The sequence below is a fragment of the Callospermophilus lateralis genome, chromosome 1 (genome assembly GCF_048772815.1).
Source record: "Callospermophilus lateralis isolate mCalLat2 chromosome 1, mCalLat2.hap1, whole genome shotgun sequence".
In the NCBI taxonomy this organism is placed as follows: domain Eukaryota; kingdom Metazoa; phylum Chordata; class Mammalia; order Rodentia; family Sciuridae; genus Callospermophilus; species Callospermophilus lateralis.
In genome coordinates, this window is record NC_135305.1 from 144712228 (window position 1) to 144735661 (window position 23434).

Sequence of the window (23434 nt, forward strand, 5' to 3'; positions counted from 1 at the left end):
GTTAGAGGTTCAGACCATGGAGAAAGACATTTTAGATCAAGCAATAGAGAAGGTCTCTCGAGTTAGTCAGACAGAGGAAAAAAATTTAAAGGAAGAAAGCTTAGAGGAGAAACAGCTATTAGGGAAAAAGCTACAACAGGAGGCTGCTACTAACACCGTTCCATCACCAGAGGGCGTAATTCAACCAACAGCTCCACTTATGGAGACAGCTGAGTGGCCCTCAACCCCCGTAGTTGATAGATGGGATCCTGAGACAGGACCTCAAAGATTAGCATGCCCTGTACTTGAGCAGGCAGGAGGGCAGCAAATTCACTGTGCTTTAGATTTCAAAACAGTGAAGCAGTTAAAGGAGGCTGTAACAACCTATGGTCCTCAAGCACCGCTCACTGTAAGCATGGTCGAATCCATTACCAACTTGGACATGATGCCAGCAGATTAGGCTAGCATGTGTAAATCTGTGCTAAATGGAGGGCAATATTTGTTATGGAAGGTTACCAATGAGGAATTTTGCATGGAGACAGATAGGCAAAATGCAGCAGCCGGTTACCCTCAAAGAAATCTAGATATGTTGTTAGGAAAAGGACCTTATGAGGGTCAACGGCAACAAACTGAATATGATCCTGCTATATATGCACAAATTGCTGCAGATGCAGTTAGGGCATGGAAGATTTTACAAAGACATGGAGATTTACAAGGTCAATTATCTAAGGTAATACAGCGAGCTAATGAACCTTATGCTGAATTTGTAGATAGGCTTATTCAAACAGCTATCAGAGTTTTGGGGGATACAGAACAAGCAATGCCATTAATAAAACAACTGGCTTATGACCAAGCGAATCATTGGTGTAGAGAGGTCATTAGACCATGGAAACATGGAGATTTAAACACATATATTAAATTATGTAGAGACATCAATGAACAAGGGCAAGTCTTGGCAGCTGCAGTACAACAGGCTTTAGATGCCAGCCCAAAAACATGCTACAATTGTGAACAAACAGGACATTTTAAAAGGAGTTGCCCCATAGGAGGAGGGTTTAACAAAGCTAGGTATCAAAGGAGTAGAATACCAGGTATTTGCCCACGATGCCATAGAGGGAGACATTGGGCTAATGAATGCGGTTCTCAAACCACCATAGAGGGTACTCCGTTATCAAAAAATGGACAAGGACCAGGTGTTTACCCATGATATTGTGGAAAAAGGCATCGGGCTCCATTGCCAAAAACGGACAGGGGGACCCAATGCTCCAGGCCCCACAAATATACGGGGCACTGAAGAAACCCAGGAACACCATGGAGGAACCCAACAACACCATCAGGGTATTGCCCAGGACACATTATCCATCAGATCTCTCATCAGACAAATCAGAGGGAGTGCAGGGTTGGACATATGCGCCTCTGCCACAGCAGTACTAACTTCAGAGATGGGAGGTCAGATCATTCCCACAGGAGTAAAAGGACCTCTTCCCCAAGGAACAGTAGGCTTATTGTTAGGACGCAGTTCTTCTACTCTAAAAGGACTTATGATAAGTCCTGGGGTAATTGATCCCGATTATGAAGGTGAAATAAAAATTATAGCTAGCTCTCCAAAGGGTATGTCAGTAATTTCACCAGGAGATAGAATAGCAAAGTTATTAATAATACCCAGCCTACATGATAAATTTTCCAGTCGTTCTGTAGAAAGAGGTTCCAGGGGATTAGGCTCCACAGGTGTAGATTGGGCTATGCTGTCCTTAAATTTAGATTCTCGCCCAATGCTAAAACTAAATATTCAAGGACATGAATTTAATGGGCTACTTGATACAGGTGCAGACCTTAGCATCATATCTCATCAAGAATGGCCAATAATCCCCATAGAAGTGCAATGATATTAGATTGGAAGGATCCTGAAGGATGTGAAGGAACTATACAGCCATATGTATTGGAACATCTTCCTATAAATTTATGGGGATGAGATGTCCTAGATCAATTAGGTTTGACATTAACAAATAACATCAATCCAAATGCACCCACTATTAGGGCTAGACAAGGTTTCAGGAAAGAAAAAAGATTATGAGAACAAGAACAAGGTATAGCAGCACCAATTCAAATAGATCAAGGAATAAATAGACATGGATTGGGTTTTCAGAAGGGGTCACTGAGGCAATAAAAATTACTTGGAAATCATAAAGACCAGTATGGGTTCCTCAGTGGCCCCTGACTAAAGAAAAGATACAAGCAGCCCATGACATGGTCAAACAACAATTAGCAGAGGGACATTTACAACCTTTCATATCTCCCTATAATACTCCCATTTTTGTCATTAAACAGAAATCTGGTAAATGGAGATTATTGCAAGATTTAAGAGCCATTAATAATGAGATGGTTATTATGGGACCTGCTCAATCGGGGATTCCTCAATTGTCTGCTTTGCCAAAAACCTGGTACATTTTAGCTATAGATATTAAAGATTGTTTTTTTTCAATTCCAATTCATCCTGAGGATAGTCCATGTTTTGCATTTACTGTCCCTGCACTGAATCATGAAGGTCCTGATCAGAGATATGAATGGAAAGTACTCCCTCAAGGGATGGCTAACAGCCCAACTATGTGTCAAATTTATGTTAACAAAGCAATCCAGCCACTTAGAAATCAAAATCCTGAACTACAAATATTTCACTATATGGATGATGTATTGTTAGCACACAAAGATAAAAACACATTGCTAGAATGTTATGCCACACTTACAAATTTATTTTAAAAATTATAATCTAGAGATAGCAATAGATAAAGTACAATTAAATTTTCTAATTAATTATTCGGGAGTTCTATTATTCTCAACCATAGTCCATCCACCAAAAATTCAAATACGAGTAGATCAACTCAAATCACTTAACGACTTTCAAAAGTTATTGGGAGACATAAATTGGATAAGGCCTTATCTAGGCATACCAAAAGGAGAGTTGGGACCTTTATTTGATATCCTAAAAGGTCCATCAGATCCAAATTCACCCCGAGTGTTAATGCCTGAAGCAAGAAAGGCATTAAAAATTATTGAAACATATATGGAAAATATGCATTTGGATAGAATTAATATAAGTTTGCCTTTATTATTTATTGTAATACCAACAAAAAATATTCCTATAGGAGTATTTTGGCAAGAAGGTCCATTACTGTGGATACATTTATCTTATTCTTCTTACACTATTCTTACTAGGTATCCTGAGGCTGTAGGACAATTAATACTCAATGGAATAAAAGCAGCAAAGGGAGTGTTTGGAATTTCTCCCAATAAAATTATTACTCCATATACTATGGATCAAATTGATGAGTCAGCTAATGAGTTAAATACTTGGGCAATAATCTTATGTTTCATTTGATAATCACTTACCATCTAATCCTTTGTTGCCTTTTTGGTCTTCGCATCCTGTAGTTTTTCCAAAAATGACAAGAAAAACCCCTATCATGAATGCTCCAAATGTATTCACTGATGGGTCAAATAATGGTACAGCAGCAGTAGTTACCCCTGATCAAACTTTTACATTTTTATTACCCAAACAATCAGTTCAAAAGGTAAAGCTTAGTGCAGTATTACAAGCTTTGGGGATGTTTAAAGATTCTGTATTCAATTTATTTTCTGATAGTCAGTATATAGTTAATGCTATAGTATCCCTTGAAGATGCTGGTAGGATTTCCCCTTCCTCTACTGTTTTCTCTTTGTTTTCCACTATACAAAGTCTAATCTGGGACAGAAAAGATCCATTCTTTATAGGACATATCAGAGCACATACAGGATTGCCTGGAGCCCTTAGTTTGGGCAATGATTTAGCAGATAAAACTACACATGACATACATATTTTCTCTACACTAGAAGAAGCTACAAATTTTCATAAAAGGTTCCATGTCAATGCTAATACTTTACAAAAGCATTTTAAAATAACTAAGGAACAAGCTAGACAAATAATAAAACAATGTCAAAATTGTGTGACCTTTATACCACAAGTTAATCTTGGAGTCAATCCTAGAGGACTGATACCTAACCATATTTGGCAGGTGGATGTCACACACTTGCCAGAATTTGGAAAGTTAAAATATTTGCATGTTACAGTTGATACTTCTTCCAGATTATTGATGGGCTCCCTTAATGCCAGAGAAAAAAAACTAAAGATGTTATAGCTCATTGCTTACAAAATTTTGCCACTGTGGGCATTCCAAAACAGTTAAAAACAGATAATGGTCCTGGCTATACCTCTACCTCTTTTAAACAATTTTGCTCATCATTTGGCATTACTCACATAACAGGAATCCCATATAATCCACAGGTACAAAGCATAGTTGAAAGAGCTCATCAAACTATTAAAATGTAATTATTAAAGCAAAAAGAGGGAATTGGAAAGGGGTATATATCCCCCAAAGATAAACTTAAAATAATGCTTTTTACTGTAAACTTTTTAAATTTGGATTCATCAGGGCTTAGTGCTGTGGAAAGGCATATGTGTCCAAAAAATGTACATAAGCCCAAGGTACTTTGGAAGGATATTCTAACAGGACAATGGAAAGGTCCTGACCCAGTGATTGTCTGGAGTCAGGGTTCTGTTTGTGTGTTTCCACAGGGAGAACAGCAGCCGATTTGGATTTTAGAGAGACTAACCAAAGCGATTTCTAAAGACCAAAAAGAAGATGATTTGACTCAAATCCATAACAACTGATATCCAGAGCTCCAGCTTGGCTATTCTTACATCTGCGACAGTGATTAACCAGGATGCTTTTGTCAATATCTATTTTATTATTGCCTTTTTCAACATCATAAAGTTCTATTTTATTTCTTGAGCTCATACAGACCTAGGTTAATGTTTTTCTGATCAGTTTTTTTTGTTTTTGACTGTGGAGTTTTTAAACATTGCAATGGAGATTTCACCTGTGAAAAACTACAAGGCCTTTACTATTATGTTATGTGTTGTATATATTATGTTATGTGTGCACACTTTCTTTTTTGTGTTGTATGTCTGTCTGTGTGTATGTTTATATATTCATATATGAGGAGTGCTCATGAAAAAACGGATCTGAATTTTTTTATTCACGTGATTTAAATGGTTTAATTTAAATTGGGTAAACAGCTGTTGAGGATTGTTTTACTATGTGAACAAATAAGGAGGTTTACAGATCTGTTTGTTTACTTTCACCTTTCCTTTTCATTATATTTAATAATTCTTTTCAGGATAATGTAAATTTTTCAGAAAATTGTTTTCTTAGTGCCTGTTAGAATGTTACATAATTTTTTTTTTAGCCATCATTGCCAGAATTCCTATCTTCATTCTAGTGCCGGTGAAGACAAAGATAAAACCAAACTACAGCTTCTTTGATAGCTATCACAGTAAACTGTATAAACTGATGCATCAATGAATAATAACTCAACAAGTAATGCTCAATCAAGGAGTTGATTTACTTTGGGAGGAAATGGACATATTGATGGATTCCTCTGCTTTGAACTGCTTGCAGAACTTGCCTGGACTATGTATCACTTGTATATATTGTGAACTATCTGTTGGTGCAGTGAATTGTGGTAATGCTGGAATATCTTTGCTGATGGTGTCACCAGTGGTACAATTTTTCAAAGGAGCCATCAATTGGCTTAGTGTCGTGGCATTTCTGTATCCTCCTCCCTTCTGCTAGTGATGGTCTAAAATTTGGGGGTCAACAGAGGTGAGGCAAAGAACCTCACCCCCCCACTGGTGCAAAGGCCTATCCACAAGTATGGCTGTATGCTGGACCGGTAGTCAGTGACGGGTATGATCCAATTGCAGTGGTACCAACCTAAGACAGGAGGCTGACGCCTAGAGGTCAGATCATCCGATGATGGGTAAGAACCATATGTTGAATTGGACAACCTAACAGGCACGGTCCCTAAGCCTCATTGCTTGTTGTTTAATTAAACAGAAGCGGGGAGATGCTGAGAGCCACAGCCGAGTCGGAATGGCCCCTGGCATTTTGCCCATAGTATTGGTTGACAGGCGAGGCATTACTATCCACCTTGGCCACTACTTTGGAGTTCTCGCGCTACTTTGGAGTTCTCCTGGGGATTCCCGGGGATTCCTGGAGAGTTCCCATTGGTTATGGAAGTGCAGGAGGAGGGATTTCCGGAGGAGAGATTTCCAGCTGCTGGTTCCTGGACGAGCTGCGTGGCATTCGGGAGAATTCCCCGGGAGCATGTGTGAAGTGTTTTGGTGGAGTTCAAAAATAAAGTTTGTTCCTGCTTCAGTGGCTTGTGATTTGTGCCCAGCCAGACTGCGGCACCCAGCCACATTTCACATGGGCTGTGGGGACAGAGTGCGGAGGTCCTAGGACATCTTTATCCTCAAACCACATTTTGGCAGCCAAGAGTGGCAGAAGAACAAGACGGAGGGCTCTGCGCCTTTGGGCTCCCTCTGCCGCCCTCCACCCTTGTCCCGCCCCAGGGATGCGCTTGGAGGGTGAGGATTTGCTAGGCCCCCCACTGCCCACCTCTGCACTCCGCCCCCACAGCCCAGGAGAGATGTGGCTGGGAGGGTGGCGTCCTCTCCAAAGGCCACCCCAGCTGGCAGCCCGCCTACTCCTCCTGCAGAGGTCGCAACCCAGGGAGGGACAGGGTGAACTCAGGGTTGAAATGAATGACCAACAGTGGACTCAAGGCCAATGCCAGGTGCTGCTGGCATGGGCAGCTTAAGGTCCTCAGCAGCTGGCTGGGTATGGCCAGCTCCTGCTTCAGGCTCTGCTAGGAGCAAGACCAGTGGCCCATAGAAGCCACCACAGAGGCCACCCCAGCCTCCAGTTGCCCTCTGACTCTGGGGCCTTCTGTCACACACTGTCGTCACTGCTACCACCAGAGCTCCACACTGAGGCCCTGGAGTCCCCACATGGCCACCAGCAATGCTGCCTCTACCACCACTGCACTGGGATCAGACTCCTGCCATCCCCAAAGGGTGAAGATGTGCCTGTCTGGTCACCTGGCCTGCCACTGCCGACTCCTTGGTTACCTTTGCCACCTCTGCCATAGCTGAACTCCAAGCACCAAGGCCTCCACAGACACCCAACGCCAAGGCTTCATGCCTAGGCCACTCCAAGCCTGAGGCCGAGTCCATGCTGCCACTGATACATCTGGACTCCCCAAACTACCTTAGGACATCTAGGCTCGCTATTTGACATCCTCCCCACAGATGGATGCCCCTGCTACAGGATCCTGACACTGCTCCTGGTCGCTGGGAACCTCCAATGTGGAACCCTGTGGTGGAACACTGAGGCTGGTCTCTATAGGCTTCAGTCCTAGAAACCAGACTTCTTTAACAGCCACTGGATGCCTCTGCAGGTGCCACCTCACCTCCAGGCTTAGGAAGGGTCCAACATATGCCCTTCTATGCCTGCTGCGTGTTCATCCCTGTCAGGGTATTAATTCACTGATTGGGTTAAGGCTCTCAAAACTGAATCATTTCACTCAATCTTGCTTTGGTTCACCCATGAGTTTTGGGGGACACCTTCTAACTAAACCACAACACATCTTCATCAAATAGCTTAGCAAGATCTTCTTTGATAACTTGCAAGAGCTTCTACATCAGTACTTGCTGCTTTGCCTTGAAGTTTTATTTTATGGAGAAGGGCCTCTTGCCATGAATATCATGAACCAAACTTTGGCACTTTCAAACTTCTTCTGGAGCTTTCTCACTTCTCTTGACTTTAGAACAATCTAAAGTTATGGTCTTATCTGGATTTGGCTTCAGCTTAATGGAATGTGGCTTGTTTCATCTTTTCTCCAGACTCTGAAAATGTCTTCCATATCAGCAATAAGGCTGTTTTTGGTAGTGCAAGATGCACAGCTTTTTATTTAAAGTGCAACACATATGACTCTTCCTTTTATTTAAACAGTTTGGGCCATTACTGAGTCATTAACTGGTCTAACTTCAAAATTGTGTCTTAGAGAATAAAAGGACCATAAGACATGATCTGTGAGCAATAAGAATGCACATAATAAGTTTGCTATCTTATATGAACAGGATTTGTAGAGCCACATGACAGTTAAAATAGTTACCATCACAATCATAATACGAGTTATAATGACCTGACATCCTCACCACCCTTTAGGCAGTCACCTTTCTCCATATACAGGGGCCTCTACCTCACCTCCTCCAGGATGGCCTATTGTGTCCTCTCCCACAGCACCCATGTGCTCTTACAGAGGCTCCATCAGCCTCTACACAGTGCTGGCAGGGGCACAGCCTGGTGAAGGGATTGAGCACTTGTAGGTCAACATAAAAGATTGTTACTAAAAATACTTACAATGCCATTCTAAACAGTGAAAGAATTACAAAAAATAAAATGGACAATTTCAGAGGGGAGGGGAAGGGTAGCTGTGGTGGGGGGTCTGGCACTGGGTAATGCTCAGGAGCTCAAGTGGGAGGAGCCATAGAGGACCTTAGAAATAGGGCAGCGGGAAAACCTTCCAGGAGAAGCAGAGGGCTGCTGGCCTAAGTTTCTTGACTTCCTGCCTCTGGTGTTTCGGTGCCTGAAATTTATGTTGCTGACAGGAAAGTTGGCTCTCTTTCAAAGGATGGGAGGGCAGCTTGGATCCCCATATCTACCAAGTGGATGATAATGTGCAATGTCCTCTGCCTTGCTGAAGGTTCCCAGTGATCACTAGTGGCTCCGTCTCTCCTTGTGTGGAAGGTGCCAGTGTTGGGCCATCTTCTGGTTTTGAAGGCTATTCTTCCTCCTTCACAGGGAATTACAATGCCATTCTAAACAACAAAAGAATTACAAAAAATAAAACAGTCAGTTTCAGAGGGGAGGGGAAGGATGATATGCTCCCCCAAATGTAATCAGGGAAACGGGGCCCCTGCTGCTGGAGACAGTTCTATCTCTTGAGGTGGTGCTGGAGCTGCAGGAGAAAATGCCCCCAATGTGACCTCCTTTCCCTGGGCCTTTCCCAATTCACACTAGAACCTGCCTCCGAGAAGAGCCCTGGCCCTCCCAGCTTTATCTGCCTTGGGACCAAATGGCAGATCCCAGGGCACCAGCACAGATTCCTTTTCACACACTTTTAGTCATCCACCCCAGGCCCCTTAATGAGAGGGCTCACACTCACAGAATCTGTGTTATCCAGTTGTGGAAGGAGTCTCTGGGCTTGGAAGGTCCCCTCTGATTCAGGCATGGTGAGCAACAGGGAGGTCCTGAGAAGGTTCAGGTTGTCCAGGTCCCAAGACACCAAAAATATTCTGGATAGAGGCACAGCCACATTTCAGTGATGGAGCAGAGGGCTCTGTGGAGTGTGAAGTGAGACAGGAAGCCATGAGGTGCTGGGCCACACCTTTGTCTGTATCCTCCCAAGGACCCCTACATGGTGGGCTTCCTACAGAGTGGCCAAGCAGGCCCATGCGGCAGAGCAAAGGAGACAACCTGTGAGGCACAGGTGTGGGTAAGGGGCCTCCCCACACTTGCTGTCCAGTCTCAGAAAAGTGTGTGCAATCCTAGCTGGGATTGGCTTTGTTGATGAAGGATCCTCATGGGCCTGGCTCTGAGGCCCCAACCACCACTCTGTTCCTTGGGTGCCCAGAATCCCACCATAGCACACTATGTTCTCTCTAAAGGGTAAGCTCCAGACTTGAGTCCTCTGCTGGAGGGTGGAACTTGGGGGTTTGCCCAAACATCTTTTACAACAGGCCCCCAATTCACCCCTCTTGAAACAGGAGCCCTCCCTCTTGGCCCAAAGACCACTCACTTCTTTCCTTGAAGGTACTCTTCCTGAACATCTGGCTAAAGGTTTCCATTTCTAGAGAAGGCCAGGAGGATATCACCTGTGCCCCTCATCTGCTGATAATCATGGAAGTTCAGGAGGGCAGGGAAGTTTGTCTGTATTGCTTCCTAAATGATAAGCCAAGTGATGGCTGATGGTGGTGCTTCACATACAGCTGAGCCATGACTGAACCCAACACACCTACTGTAGCTGCCTCAGGGCCAGGACCCCATTCTTTTCTTCCCAGGAGTCCCTGTTCTGGCTACATGCAGGTTGGAATGCTCCCAGATGCAATCCACAGACTCCTTCCCAAATGTGGAAATTGCTTTTCCTGAGGCCTCAGAGTAGTGAGGCCTGAGGTAGAAAACTTCCTCACAAGGAGGGGACATGCCTACAGGGGAAGGCCACAGCTGTCAACAGGCCCAGGCCTGAGGCAGGCATTCCTAGGGCTCATCCTACTTGGTTTTCTCAGAGCTGACTGAGGTTCAGAGTGATGCCCAGCATTCCAGCACCAAGCCAGGAGATGGCCATGTGCCAGGGCTTGGAGGTGATACGTACCTTTACACAGAAGCCCCAGCACCTTCTGTGTCCTGGCTATAAATTGCAGTAGGAATACAAAAACTCATGGCCCTAGGAGGTGTCCCCCTCTGCAGGGCAGGCACCAGCCATTTTCAGCTCCTGCAGGACAAGTGCTGTGAGGGTTTCCCCGAGACAGGGCACATCCACTGATGAATCCTGGCCATCCTCCCCCTAGGTTGGGGGATCAAAGAGGGACACTTCAACATGGAAACAGGAGCCATCTGCAAAATGACTCACTGCCATACAGTCATGTGAAAAATGAAAGATATTCTCAGGGAATATGAGACATACACACACACACACACACACACACACACACACACACACCCCTGGTAAGGGTCTGTAGTGATCAAGGGGAATTTCAGTGGTGGGTTAAGACTATGGTCATCTGCAGCGGCCTGTCATGTCTCACCTCTGGTCTTCTTTGGAAAAATTGCCAGAGTTGTTGGGACCCAGCACTGACCCAGCACCTCCACACTCAGGAATGGCCCCTACCCAGGGCTTTCTTGAGGCCTGAGCATTTAGAGATCAGTAGATAAGAGCTTGTTTCTAGGCTTGCTGTCTCAACACCAGGGAGCAGACTGAGAGTGTATCTGATTGTTGGTGCCTAGCTACTAGGGATCCAAGTTTTGTGTATTTTTTGACCAAAGAAGTGAGGTCACTTCCATGGGGACTTCTTGCCTGAATCCATTTCTCACACAAGATTGTTCCAAAGGCCCCCTGGGATGTGGGCTGCTCCCATCTTTTTCTCATGACATATGCACCAGTAGACACAGTTACACCAACACCCTGGATCAGGTTCACAGTAGGCCATGTATAGGCAGCTCCCCTGGTTTGGGACAGAACTTTGTCCAGACCCATCTCCTCATCCTGGTTGTATGTATGACCCTGAAGAAATCATTGTGCTTTTCAGGGCCTCCATGGCTTCCCAGCATGTTCCCCAGGGATCACTCTAGCACCTGCTTTTCAGGTCATCAGGTGAATGTGCCCAGACATATGCGCTCCCTGAGAAACTTTAATGCTAAAGTCATGTGTCTGTAATACACAAATTTACAGATGACACAACACAGGAAGGTGAGAGACAAAGGATGACATGGAACTCTACCACAGTGAGAGAGGAAAAGTCAAGTTCTCTCTTGGCCATGGTTCCCCCTCTGCACCACTGGAAAGCTGTAGTGACTTTAGAGATAGCCCCTCCGCCTTTACCAGAGATCTGCCAATGGCTTTCTATGAGATTTAGAACTGTCCCAATGTCTCTTCCCATTGTACAATGTAGGCACCCTACAGGGGTCTCAAACACCACAGCATCCTGATCAAAAGGCCTGTAGCCCTTCCCCTAAGTGGATCCGCATCAGCATCTTGTTTCTAAGAAACAGAAATCAGCAAGGGTCAGAAATATCATTTCCAAGTTTGAGTCAAGGGATGTCTCATTTCTGTCTGACTCCATAGCCCCACAGCAGGGGGCACTGCTGGGATTCCAGATCTCTGTGGTGCAAGTCAATGTGGGAGCAGGAAGAGACCCAGGGACCCCATGTAATGGCAAGGAGATGGTATTTCTGTGCTTCCATTTCTAAGTGCTTCACATAGCAGAAAATAAATGGGTTATAAAATTTGCTGATGCACAAAATATATCAAGAAGCGAGAACAGTTGAAGTGGCCAAGATTTTGTCCAATAGCAAGGTCATAACCACAGGAGTGAACACCTCTATCTCCATGTCTTTAGGGAGAAGTTGTGTTGCTTTTTTCAGGGAGGCAGCAAGCCACTTCCTCTTTTGTTTTGTGTGCAGTTCAAGACACTTAGTTCTCCTATTTTTCCAACTAAAATTTGGAAACAAGGCCCCAGTAGTATGAACAAATAAGCATCTCAGGAGGCAATTTTGACTCAATAGCTAAGGATACTAGATAAGAGAAAGAAGGACAGACAATATAGTTTTGAGGACGGGAAAGGGAACAGGAGACCACTCCCTGCAGGGTCACTCACTAAACTAACACATGACCACTGAGTGCCCTGTGCTCACTGCTGAATAAAACACAAGTGAGCTGACACCCTTCCCCTCTCCTAAGGAACCTCAAGACCATCTTCCTCGTGCATAGAGAACCAAGTGGCTGCTCATTATCTTCCTACCAAAGAGAAGTCAAATGATGCTAAGTTCTTTTAACTTATAGTGAATAAAAATTTTAATTGTTTATGCTCTCCTGAAAATACCAGTAGAATCATCAGTTTCAAAATACCATAAGAAAAAACTAAAGGGGAGAAGATTAGTTAAGCAAAGTTAAGAAATGATCAGGAATCAACTTCCAAATAACCTAAATGCACTTGTATCTCCTGGTTTCTTTGCTGTGGCTTCCAACGGACAGCAGACTTCATATGACCTAACTGTGGCTTTCCTTCCACAACAGCAGCTTCACCGAAGCATCTGGATAAACACCACTGCAAATGTTGAAAGGTGGCACTAAATGATGTCTCTCAGGATAAATAGGTCCTCTCATCAACAAATATTAAAATTAGATAAAATTCTACTAGAATACAAAAAATGTAAACACTAAGCTGACCTAACACAATATTTATTAAGCATGTTATTTATTGACCAAAAAAATATATACCCTGAAAGCATTTCTGAAACACCCCATCCTTATTCTTCTTTTGAATTGCTTCTATCCATCAGAAAGATGCCACATCCATAATGACTGATTGATTTAGTCCTTTCACATGGGAATGTATTCAGATGTGAATTAAATATCTCATTAAAAAACCCAATCATAAATTTCCACCAAATCATTTATAAGAGGGAAAAATGGCCTCCTACACCTAACTCAACACAATGTGGCTGAAAAACATCCCAACAAAACCAGAAACAGACTGAAAAGTTTTCATAAGAGTTATGGCTGGTCATAAAATCATACAAAGAAACCAGCTTTTTACACAGTCACAATTGCTCCTCAGCCACATCAGAAGCAACTAAGATATGTATCCACCACCTATTGACTCAATTCCCCAAAGAAATAAAATCTTCCTAATGCTAAACACAAGAGATGGAGGAATGCAGTGTCAAGGAGCAGCTGTCTCTTGTCGTCACTTCTGGGTTTTCAGTTCACATTGAGGTGGACTTCCATCCTGCCCACCTGTATCAGGCCATGTAATTTACACAGAGTCCAGGAGCCTGCCCCACAAGGAAACTACTTCCCAAAGATAAGTGCAGGTGATCTTTTGTACTTCATGATATTAACACATTGTGAACATTCATTTCTTCTTAAAGAAAGGATAGGTTGGTGAACACACCCCATCAGCTGTTTCATGTGAATACTGACACCTATCAGGTATTGCGAGCTGTCCCATCCCAGGGTCACCTACTATAAAAAGGCAAGGTCACTCAGGAAGCACTGAGGACTCCCCACCCCAGCTTCCTGCTGGAAACATTCATCACACTTGTGCTCCGATTCTAAACTGCTACTTTCCCAAAGAGGAGGAAATGCTGGAAAGTACTGAGGAGCTGGAATACCTGAAGAGGGTCCACATGGCAAGTGACTAGACCTCCTTCCAGTCTGACCTCTTGGGACTGATTTGGGAGAAAATGATTCTTGGACAAAATAAGTCACTTGATAGCAAAGTTATAGTTTGATATATTTGAAGGCACTTCTGGCAAAAGCTTTAGTCAAGACCTGCAGCCCTGGGATGTGTCATGAGAGAAAGGTTTATCCTGGTCTTAGTAAGCAAGAAAAGGGTTGTGGCTGGACTCAGAAAACCCTCAGTGACCCACAGTGGCATAGGCCCATGGGAGAGTTAGGGAAAATGTGGGTAGATTTAATGCTCAGGTCAGTGTTAGGAAGACAGTTAGATGAATTGAAACTGAACTCCCAGCCCTTTACAATAAGAAACAATCTATTTATGACCCCCTCTACCACCCCCCCCCCCCGGCCATTACTAACAAAAATACTAACCAGCTGATATCTGGCCAAAATGAAAGGCCCAGCAGGTGTGGTGGCACACACCTCTAATGCAAGTACTGGTGAGGCTCAGACAGGAGGATCAGGACTTCAATACTAGCCTCACCAAATTAGTGGGGACTTAAGCAATTTAGCTAGATGCTGTCTCTAAAGAAACATATGAAAAAAAGGCTAGGGACATTGCTGAGTGGTTAAGCACCTTTGGGTTCAATATCTGGTACCAAAATAAATAAATTAAAGGCTCATCAGATTTTCAGTCCTTAAAACCAGGTTCCTGAAGGTGGCAGGGGCTAGGGCCTTACCTCCATGCCTTGGCTCAGTTGAGGCCTCCCACCAGGTCCCATCCTGCATGTTCCAGCTGCTACCTGTAATTCATGTTTTAAGCTCCAGTCAAGTCATTTCCTCCTCCTAGAAGCTCCGTAGACTCTTCATACCACACATGGGGACAATGTGGTGCCCCGCGCGTGTTCCACTAAAACTTCTTCCTGGAACTTGTTACAAAAACACAAACTCTACTTAAACACCCAGTATTTCTCTTGTGTCTCCTGAATGCACAGTGAAATACACATAAACTAAACCATGTGGATGGAGAAACAGTGACAACCCACAGTCAGTTCCCTGCAGCTAAAAACTTGCTTCTATGAGAACAAATAACCAAGAAACCAGACCTGACAAGGTAGCAGGGATGTGAGGGAGGACTTCCTGGAGCGGGTAATGACTCAAGATCTGAAACAGAGGTAGAAATTACTTCTCCGGGCCTCAGTTTCTCCAACTCTAAAGCAGAGAGAGCCTGTGCTGCTCTCATAGAGCCAACTTGGAGTTCAAGCTGAGATGTAAAGACAAGGTGCAGGGAAAGCACTATATGGAAATGACTGGCAGCTTTGGATTTTTTTCACTTGTTATGGGTGGGGCAGGGAGGAGGTGAGAGCTGGGAAGGGGCTGGAATAGGGCCAGTGGTGGCCGTGAGGATGGAAGGATTTGGGGAAGTTCAAGGCACAGACACAGACCTGGAGAATGAAAGGGGTAAGGATGGTGCACCCTGCCAGATCTGGCTGTTTCCATGGTGTGGCCCAATCTTCCTTTCCTTCTGAATCCCGCCCCTCTCCCTCCCTGCACCTTGAGCTGCTCCCGGGTGTCATTCCTTCTGCCTGACCCACAGGATTCCCACTGCCTGGCCTTCCTCGTGAAGTCCCTTCACTTGATCCCCTCCCACTCCTATCTGTCCCCAGCTCTTCATGAATTCCCAAACTACACCTGCCTCCTCATTCTTCTCTGAGACCCCCATCCCAAGCTGATATGGTCCCCCTCTTCCAGGCTCCCAGCATCAGGCCTCCACTGCATGGTTATGCACATTGGGTTCTGGAACCAGACTTCCAGAGTTCCAATCCCAGCTCTGGCACGCATGGCCTTGGGTAACTCATAATTCATGTCCTTTTCCTGGGCCTCGCCTTTGCCACCAGTGATACAGGTAATATTTTTCTGCCCCACAGCCATACAGTTGACACTCTATATCCAAGGGTTGTATATCTGCAATTCAATCAATCTTGATTGAAAATAATTTTTAAAATTGTTTCTTTTTTCTCATCCTCATTTCCTAAACAACAGAGCATAACAATTATTCATATAGCGCTTGCACTGCATTAGGTATTATAAGGTGCTGTAAATTATCTAGGGATGATTTAGGACAGGCCTCTGTTATATGTAAATACTCTGCATTTTATATAAGAGACTTGAGCATCTAAGGACTTTGGCATTGCAGGGGTCCAAAAACCTACATCCCATGATAGGAGAGGTCACAGTAACTTTCAAGAATCAGAGACAATAGCTGCTGCATAGTAAGTGTCTGTACATTTGTTTAATAGCACCACCCAACACATATCTCTAAAGTGTTCACTGTGTTTCTGGCCCATGCTCAGGGACAGGATTTGTTCAACTCTTCATGTTACCATGAGATGGGTATACCCCTCCCCCTTTTATAGATGAGGAAACTGAGTCATGGTGAGATTAAATGACTTGCCACAGAATATTCAGCTTGGAGTGCCAGGGTGGAAATTCAAACCCAGGCTCATCTGTTCAACACCAAGTCTGGAACACAGTAGGTGCACTTATTCACTCATTCAATAGACTTTTATGGGTGGAATTAGCCCAAAGTTTCATAGCCACTATGCAGTATAGGTGTCACTATTCCATTCCCAAGTTCCCAATGAATCTGCTGACCTGGAGAGGCAAGGCCCATGAAGCTTGTGAGGAGACTGCACTTTGCATCAGTAGAGCCCCAGTTTGCTTCAAGTTGCTCTGTCCAGGTGGCCAGCACACCTGCTTCCTCAGCTCACTGCAACTGAACATCGTGGTCATGGTCAAAGGCAGGTACAGGTCATTCTACAACTGTCCAAGCCACAGAATGTGCATCAGCAGGAGTCAAGATTAAGGTAAGCCCCAGACTCTAGGTGACAATGATGTGGGTTCCTGAACTGGAACAAATGTGCCTCTCTGGTGGGCAGTGACAAAAACCCAATGCCAAATGTTTTCTGTGATATAAGGAGGCTGATTCATAGTGGGATTGGGAGGGGAAGCATGGGAGGATTAGATGAACTGTAGTTAGGGCAAAAGTGGGGGAGGGGAAGGAAGAAGGCATGGGGGTAAAAAAGATGGTGGAATGATGGATATCATTACCCTAAGTACATGTATGAGGACACATATGGTGTGAATGTACTTTGTATACTACCAGAGATATGAAAAATTGTGTTCTGTATGTGTAAAATGATTTGTAATGCATTGTGCTGTCATACATAACAAATTAGAATAGAAAATAATAGAATAAAAAAAAGAACCACCCCTTGCATTCAACATAAGCTCTGGGGGCTGCAGCACCCCCACCCACGGCTTACCCAGGTGAGCAAGCTCCTGCTCTGAGAGCATCTGCAAAGTCATCTGTGACCAGAGGGCACTAACTGACCCCCTGCAACGGAGTCCAGCTTGCTCCCACTGGGGTGAGCCAAGCACACCTTCCTGCATACAGATGGCGCCACTGTATGGACAGGTCGGCAGCACCGCTGCATAAGGAATAAAAGACTGTCATCCCAGAGGTTCAAGTGCTTCTAAATGGGCAGGACCACAACTTGAACCCAGGACTATCTGATTCCAAAGTCTGGCCCTTTGCCCTCTCCACACTACCAGCATAGGTCATAACCACGTGTGATGTTGGTTTTAGCTGCGGAGCCATGAAAAGCAGGGTTTGCAGCCAGACCCCTGGGTGAACCACTCACCACCTCGAGGACCTTAGGCAAGATATCTGCCATCTCTGGGCCCCAGTTTCCTAATGCACAAGTGAAGGTGTTTTGTTCACTGCACAGAGAATGGGGGTAGTTAAATGAGATTCTCTAAAGAACAAGCTCTGTGTCATAAGGTGTTTTTTGTTTGTTTTTATGCCTTTATTTGCTTAGGATGTTTTTAAATGATCCCTGGGCTTCCTGGAGGGGAGCCAGACTCCCAAAGTCTTGTCAGCTGCTGTTTTATTACATCTTACGTGCAGGCTTGGCAAATCCAGGGGGGGGCCTAGTCACAGAGGGTGGTGCCAGCCAATCAGATGAGCTGAAGTCATCAGACTCTGGCAGCTTTAGAACCTTCTCTGCTTAGAAAACAGGAGTGGGGCCTGTGAGCAGGGACTTGCTAGGAGTCACATGGTTTATAGGAAGAGAGGCCAGGTTTTTAGGAACTCAGGCCATGTCCTGTTGCATCAGGTTTCTGCAGCCTTAGCAATTGCTGGCCCATGTGGGTGACAAAAGTGCCCTTTCTTACTTGCTAATCCATGACAAAATGCTCCCCCCAGCTCCTATAGCACCCAATGAGGCTGCTACAGGGAGCCCCAACAGAGCGACACAGGAGAAACAAGGAAGCAAGAGAGCCTGGCCCCTCCTGGCCCCCTCGCCTCTGAGAACCAGGGCCATCAAGTCCACCAGACACCTGTCACTATCCATAGCTCTCAGGAGCTGCACTGCCAGATCCCTGAAAAAGCCTCAAAATGCATCATGTGTTCGGGACTGTGTTATTCAGGAGAAGTTGTGCCCCCGTGAGCCCACACACAAAGGCCCATATGAGTCAACCCTGCAGGACTCAGTGGACACAGAAATGTTCCTCTTGGAAGTTCTGCACCCATTCAATGAGCAAGCATTCTCAGCACTTCTGCATGCTGGAGAGTGGAGGCTGGGCCTGAGGTTCCCAACCCAGAATCAAAATTCTGTGAAGAACAGGAAGAAGTTTCCTCTCTTGCATGATGACCTGGTGTCCTTTCCTCCTCCCCACTCATCCCCAATACTCGCATGTTCCTCCTCTGGTCCAAACTCCCCCAGGACTCCCGTCTTACCCAGAGTGAGAGCCAAAGACTTCAGCAGCCACCAGGCTCAGCATGGTGGGCCCTGTTCTTTCTCTGACCTCATCGTCCTTCTCCTTCACTCTGCTCTGGATTCATTGGCCTCCTTGATACTTGTCTTCCCAACTCAAGGTCTTTGCAGGTGTTAATAATTCTGCCAGGAACACCCTTCCTGAAGAAGCCTACATCCTCCCTTCCTTCAGCTCTCTCTCAAATGTCCCCTGAGGAAAGCCATCTCTAACACCTCTGGTCAGCCCTTTCCCTCTCTCTTCAGTCTTTATTTTCCCCATGGCACTTGTCATCTTGAATATATATTATTTATCTTCATATCCCCAGACTGGATTGTACACTCAATGAAAACACGTGAGTAAGCGCTCAATCTGCATCTGCATGGGGAGGGGATCCTCAGTAGTTCTCACTGTGGCCACCACATGATGCCACCCCTAACACACACACACACACACATACACACACAAACAGGCACAAACACACACCCAGGCACACACAAAGACCAGGCTGGTCCACAAGGTCTACAGCTATGCAAGATCTCGAGCTGACTCCTCACAAGATGCAAACATGACTGCAATGGAGTGCCAGGCTGAGCAATGGTGGGGGGTGACAAGAATGGCAACACACACACATACACACACACACACACGCACACACACACACACACACAAAATCATAGCCTATTCATTCACATATACTATGCATCACACAAACACAGACTCACAAAAACCGTTCACACAGATTCACATACTATGCCTGGAAATGCACTTGGACATCTCCAGACAATGCACATTCATTATCATATATGCCTGCTCCAGCCACAAGTCACACACACACACATACACACAGCCATGTGTGCACCCACACACACTCAGTCCAGGCATGCAAATGCCATCCTTTGCCCCCACTGCTATAAATGCTCCCTACCTCACCTCTCCAGGGACATGGGAGGTGGCTGGCTGTGAAACTGGAAGCTGCACTAAGCTCCAGGGTGGCCCAAGGGACATTGAAAGGGAAGCGGGGCAGCAGAAGACTGCCATCCTCCTGTATGGGGTGGTTGGGGGAGGGGACCCTGCCTGCCAAAGGAGCAGTCCACAGACCCTGACCTGGGATCCTCAAGAAGGGCCTCTGGCTCCTGGCGGTGGCTCAGAGGACTGGGAGTGTGTGGGTGCAGGAGGGAGTCTTTATGTCCCCAAACTGAACCTCTCTCCTCTGCTAAAGGCTGAGCCCTCTTTGGCAGGCCCACTCAACATCGACCCACCCCCTACAGTCCTGCCTGTCCCCTTGAGCTTGTCTCTCCTTTAAGGCCCCCTCACTGAGACCCACACACCTGTTCCTGCACAAGATGAAGTCCCACCCAGACACCTCAAAGTATGCCCCCAACCTGGAGGATCCTCCCACTGCATCCACCCAGAGGTACTCCTGTACCTCCAGCCCCAGGACCCCAAATCATGGGCCACACCTCCAGCCCCCCAGAGGTAGATGCTCATCCCAGGTGAGCCTGCCTATAATGGGGCAGCCCCCACAACCCAGGAGCAGCCCTCCAGTAGCTGCTGCCCCCCACCCAAGTTGGCTGTGCCCTCCCAGAGGTGCATCCCGCATCTACCTTTTTCTTCAAGTTCTGCAGCAGCTTCTGCCTTCTGCCAGGTCTTCGCTCCTGGGGACAAGCCTGTGGGCATGGGTGAGCATACGATGGGAGCAGCCAGGGCTGTCCTTCCCCCAGCCCACCTGGATCTTCCTTACCTGTGGGGGCTACAGCCATGACTCCCACAGCATCCTCTGAACAGAAAGGGACGGGGGACCCTTGAGAAGATTCTCCTGGCAAGGGAAGTGTGGTTGGCCTGCTACCCCTCAAGTAAAGAGGGCACTGTCTGTTTAAGATCTGCATTCCCCGACTTGGGACACATGCCTATCCCTGGGCTGGAAGAGGGGATACCCACTGTCTCCAGAGACACTGTGCTGAGTCCACAGGAGACTGGAGAATGGGAGATGCTTGACAGCAAAAAACAAATGACATTATGGTTCTGATCTGCAATGTCCCGAGCTCATGTGTTAAAAGTGTGGTCCCCAGTGAAGCAAAGTTCAGAGGTGGGGCTCTTAGGCAGGGATCTGATCATGAGGGCTCTGATCTCGTCAATAGTTTAATCTAGGGCTGGGGATGTGGCTCAAGTGGTAGTGCGCTCGCCTGGCATGCGTGGGGCGCTGGGTTCGATCCTCAGCACCACATAAAAATAAAAAATAAAGATGTTGTCCACCAAAAACTATAAAATAAATATTTAAAAACTCTCTCTCTCTCTCTCTCTCTCTCTCTCTCTCTCTCTCTCTCTCTCTCTCCCTTCCTCCCTCCCTCCCTCTCTCTTTAAAAAATGGTTTAATCTAGTTGATGGATTAATCTATTGATAACTGGGTGGATTACTGGTAGTTGGGACTGAGTCAAGAAGGTAGGTCATTGGTCACCTGCCCTAGAAGGTGACCCTTCTAGGGTCACCCTTCCACCAGGTCTCTGCTTGCAGTTGGCTGACCATGAACCAAATCCTATGAAACCATCAGATGAAACAAATCTTTTCTCCTCTAAGTTGTTTGTGTCAAGTATTTTGGTCACTGCTATAAAAAGCTTAAAAAATAATGATAATAATAAAAATAATAATAACACCAATACCATACATTGAGGACCTGCTCTATTCTGGGTATTGGTTGCATGACTCTGTTGAACCTATGACCCCATGACCCTATTGCATGACCCCCTTGTCCTTATGTCAGAGATGAAGAAAACCAAGAAAGTGTTTTTCCAAGTGCACACAGCAAGCAAGCAGCAGCTCAGATTCTGACCTCAGGCTCCAGTGATGGGTCTTGCTTAGCTGCACCCCTAAGTCAACTTGGGTACTTTAGAAAAGTAGGGAGCCTAAGCCTTACTCTAGAAGCCACTTTTCAAAACCCATGTTTTTTCCACTCTGTACCAAGCACAGAGTCTGGGAGCTGCCTTGAGCTGATCCTTCCTTAATATCCTGGAAATTTTCCTCCAAGATAAAAGACTAGATGGGTTTCAACTCAACCACCACAGGCAGGTGGGCATGGGTGGGGCCAGGGACTGCCAAATTCTGAGCTCAGAGCCAGGTGCCTCCAACTTCAGTTCACTATGAGCGCACCATCTCCTAAGATCAGCTTGGTAAAAGCTGGGAAATTTTTCTGGGGACCAAAGCCTTCCTCAGGATCTGAGAACCCCATCAGCTGATCCACGCTGTCCTGACGGGGACTCATGGTGGCCTCACAGAGCAGTGGTGCAGTGGCTGAGCCATAAGAGGCCTCCTCTTCCTGCAGTGTCCCTTCAGCGCCCTCTACTGAGGAAGCCACATCATCACCGTGTAAGTGGGAGATGGTTTAAAAGCCAGGCTCTTAGGGAGGAGCAAACACTGGAGGAAGGAAATAACTAAGATCAGAGCCATAATTAATGAAGTTGAGAACACACAATAACAACACAAAGGATCAATGAAACAGTTGTTTCTTTGAAAAGATAAAGAAGATTGATAAACTCCCATGCTAACGTAATCAAGAGAAAAGCCATGTTTATAAAATTGGAGATAAAATAAAGGTAAAATCACATAGATATTAAGAAATCCAGCTGATCATTAGGGAATATTTTGAAAACTGTACTCCAATACATTGGACACCCTAGACAAAATGTATACATTTCAAAGTAAATAGGATCCACCAAAACTGAAGAGCAAGAAGAAAACCCAAACAGACCAATAACTTGTAATAAGATAGGGACAGTAATGAAAAGCCTTCCAACAAAGAAAAACCCAGGCCTGGATGGACTCTCAGGTGAATTCCTAATGCCAAAACTCCTCAGATTACTCCATGAAATACAAAGGGATGGAACACATCCCAAATTTATAAAGCCAGCATTGCACACATACCAAAACCAGATAAGAATGTATCAAGGAAAAAAACCTACCCACCAACATCCCCAAAGAACTTAGATGCACAAATATTGGATGTATGTTTTTTCCTAATATGCAAAAAATAGAAAAGAAAAAGGAAAAGAAAGGTAGGGTGGATCCCATGGAAATCAAAGAAAGATCAGTAGAGAAAAGGGACCAAGCGGTGGGAGGGGCTGAGGAACTGTGCAGTTATATTGGCCAAAGTATATTGTTATATAGCATGGACGACTATGTAACAACAGATCCCACCATTATGAACAACTATACTGCTACAGTAAAAATAAAAAGAATTTCCAGGAAATCTCATTTTGATCCTAAGCACAACTCTGGGAACGGGATAGCTCTCTAACACTGATAGTTGTCAGAATTCATGTGAAAACACTGTTTTTTGCAGGGGAGTCGTCAATCAGCCTACCCTTTCAGATAGAAGTATGGCCACAAGGTAATTGTTTGCTGAAATCTGAGGAAGCACTAAAAGCAACATCAACAGTAGTTTTTACAAGTAGCAACCTTCTGGGGCAGGCAACATGGCTCTCGGTAAACTAAGTGTCCTGGTAGAAATGGGAAGGGATGGAAGTCAAGCTAAAGGAGAGTTGGAAATCCTCAAGGTGGTGATCCAACAGAGAGCTGCTCCTGGGCACTGCATTCCTCCCCCTGCCCCCCCCCACACACACACACCACTTTTGGTAGCAGTTATGATGGTTTTACTTTTCCTCATGAAAGTTATAAGGTAGGTGCAGAATGAACATCTTAGTGTATTCTGCTGTGACTGAGGAGCAAGGACAGGTATTTAGAAAGCCATCTTATGTGTTCCATTGTACAACAGTCACCACTCTTATAAAGCTGGTTGTAGTCT

The 23434-nt window shown here is 45.3% G+C and overlaps 1 pseudogene; it reads left to right on the plus strand.

The window, feature by feature from the left end:
* LOC143642057 (tripartite motif-containing protein 44-like) overlaps nucleotides 1–21465 on the plus strand; it is a 58233-nt pseudogene extending 36768 nt beyond the window's left edge.
* The last annotated feature ends 1969 nt before the right edge of the window (nucleotides 21466–23434 follow it).